The sequence below is a fragment of the Octodon degus genome, unplaced genomic scaffold (assembly GCF_000260255.1).
Source record: "Octodon degus isolate 3935 unplaced genomic scaffold, OctDeg1.0 scaffold00258, whole genome shotgun sequence".
Classification (NCBI taxonomy): Eukaryota; Metazoa; Chordata; class Mammalia; order Rodentia; family Octodontidae; genus Octodon; species Octodon degus.
In genome coordinates this window covers 2,263,694-2,266,597 of record NW_004524834.1, presented here as the reverse complement: position 1 = coordinate 2,266,597, position 2,904 = coordinate 2,263,694, and the positions used below count along the sequence as shown (strand labels likewise).

Here is a 2,904-nt window from a genome sequence, read left to right as displayed (position 1 = left end):
ACAATAACGAAGCAACATAGAACAGTAAAAATGGTATAGGATTTCAAAACAACAATAGAAAATTGATAATGGTCATTATATTACATATGGTTATTGCAAAATTTGTTACTCAGATTACCAGATATGGGCATGAAAGATTGATCAAACAACTGAACTAAGATAATTGTAGTTAACTCTTCCTATCTAACTTTAATTTTTTCTTGTCCTTTTTACTTTTTAATTTATTCAAAAGAGATCATAGAAATAGTAAATAAAACATTAGAAGCAATATACATTTTAAAAAATAAGATGAAAAGTATTCAACAGTGATTGTTATATTTCACATTGCTGTCTTCAATGTAGCTGCCCCAATTATAGAGATAAGCATACAAAATTGGTCAAAGTAAAAACTTTAAACATTAACTGCTGTGCTCTCTTTGGCAGCACATATATTAAAATTGGAACAATAAAGAGAAGATTAGCATGGCCCCTGTGCAAGGATGACATGCAAATCTGTGAAACATATATTTTTAGATGCTGCACTAAATACAAAAACAAACAAACAAAAAAAACCCATTAACTACTACCTTCAAAATCTCCAAAAACCACTAGGAATTAGTAGTACAATTATCTTAGCTATCCTGTGCATATACTGCCAGGATTTCACCTTTTCCTTTTTTCCTATCTTTTCTTCTTTCCCTCATCTCAATTGTTCATTTCTCATGCTTAGTTTCTTTCAGTTTCAGCATACCTATTATGCATTATGGATTTTATTTATTTTTTCAGGTTCTTACACTAAGGATACAATACAATGTTTACACATGTGGGCTGATTTATTTCACTTATGAATATAGCCTCTAGTTGTATCCATTTACCTATAAAATCCTCAAGGTTATCTTTCTTAACAGCCAAGTAATGTTCCATTGTATAAAAATACCACACATAGTTTTTATCAGTTCCTCAGGTGATAGACATTTTGGTTGTTTCCAAGATTTGGCTCTGAAAAATTGTGCTGCTATAATTATAGGTGTACATATATCACTGTGGTATGATGTTTCTGAATTCTTATTTTTAAATTACAATTTATTATTGGATTTAGCAACAGAGATAATTTTAATTTCTGATATAATTTCATTCCAATAAAGTTGCTGACTTATTATTTGTGTATAATCTTTAAAAGGGTATTTTAAAAAAACCTTTGAAGAAGTAATACATCAATAATTCATCAGTTAAGAGCCTGCGTCATCATATGGAAAATCACATTTATTTCAGTCTGCTGCTATTTCCTATAGTTTGAGGGACCTTTCAGACTGTAAAATTCAAATATATAATTTATTTTGTTTGATACAGAGTCATGCTATGCAGTTTAGACTCATAGTGATCCTCCTGTCTTGTCTTCCACAGCAGTGGGATTATAGGCATGAGCCACTATGTCCGGTTTTGGATCTGGCATGGCATGTGGTACCAGACATTGAACTTGGGTCCTTGCACTTACCAGACAGGCACTTGGACTGCCTAGCTCTCTCCTCAGCCAACAGATTCAAATAATTGACTCTACAGATTGTAAATTTGTTAATATAGAAGTATTATTTTTGTCTTGATGAAAATCAACTGTAAAAAGTATTAAACTCCCATTAACATTGTGTAACATTTAATGAATTGTTTTCCTTCAAATATATACTAAAGTATCATAATTATACTTTATTCTCATTTTCAATAAATTTTTGGTCTGAATTTGATTGTCCAATACAGCCATTTAAGAAGTGATTTTTATTTATTCCAAACTTCCCATTTTTATTCCTATTTCTGAGTTACTGGCTACTCTGTGGCAGGAGAGGTCAGTTTTCTTCCTTGCAGTGATTTTCCTTGGCCAATAAACAACTCACTATAAAGCTCCTAGGGACTGAACCCACTTTATCTTTAAAAATCTTCCTGTAAATTATTGAAATATTGATGCAAAGAGAAGAAGCTACTGAAGTGAACTTCACACATAATGAAGTTATAATACTGAAGTTACTTTTCAAAAAATCCACTAAAAACACTTTATTTTTGAGGGAGAATGTTGCATGCCTTACATACGTCTCTGAGGTATGCCTTCATTAGTATTCCTATGAGTAGACTACCCACATACTGTTTTAATGTTTTTGCAGCCTCGTTCTTTATGTTAGAAGAAGGTAGTAGCAGAGACTCCTTATATGCATTTTCAGCTGCATAAAATCTGTTTAGACAGTTTTATTGAAATTGGCTGAGAGCTTTCACTTGTTCAGTGGACTTCTGAATTACTACTGTTTGATCCAGTCCTTATGTAAACGGATTCAGTGTTTTCTCCACTATGTCATCTTTTTGCTGTTTAAAGTATGCATAGCTTACCCACTTAAATAATCTGAAACTCATTTCCTTTCCCCAACAATAGCCAAATAGATCTATTAAAACTTTACAAGTGCAGAAAGGAACAATCTAGCCTTAGCTGGAGTTTAGAAATGTTCTGTTTTCAGCACTGATTTAAACTTTCCACACTATATCTCATTTACCTTATATGCTGCTGGCAAACAAAGAAATATTGAAGAAAACTTCATGTGTTTCATTTATGTTACAGTGCTTTCTGTGTCCGACACTGAATACTTTCCAGAATGTTAAATCTGCCTGACATCAGGCAGCTCATGCCTTGATGATTAATTACAAGTCTAATAGAAAAGATAAACAATCCCTTGCAACTGTGGTACAGTAAGCGTATATTTCCTTAAGCATAGAGAAATTACTAAATCCAATTCATCACAGGTGTATAAGTTTATGTTGTAAGTATCTCCTATGAATCATATGAAGTTATTATGTTCATTCTACAGTACCAATGAGTGTTTATGGAAATAACTGTAGACTATACAATTTTGATTGCACAAAAAGAAAAATAGTTATTTGGAGTGCAAT

General features: G+C 32.0%; 1 non-coding gene across 1 annotated transcript; it reads left to right on the top strand.

The window, feature by feature from the left end:
* Positions 1-407: 407 nt before the first annotated feature.
* Positions 408-511, top strand: LOC111814037. Its single transcript, XR_002819116.1, has one exon. It is a non-coding gene; the product is annotated as a U6 spliceosomal RNA (small nuclear RNA).
* Positions 512-2,904: the final 2,393 nt, after the last annotated feature.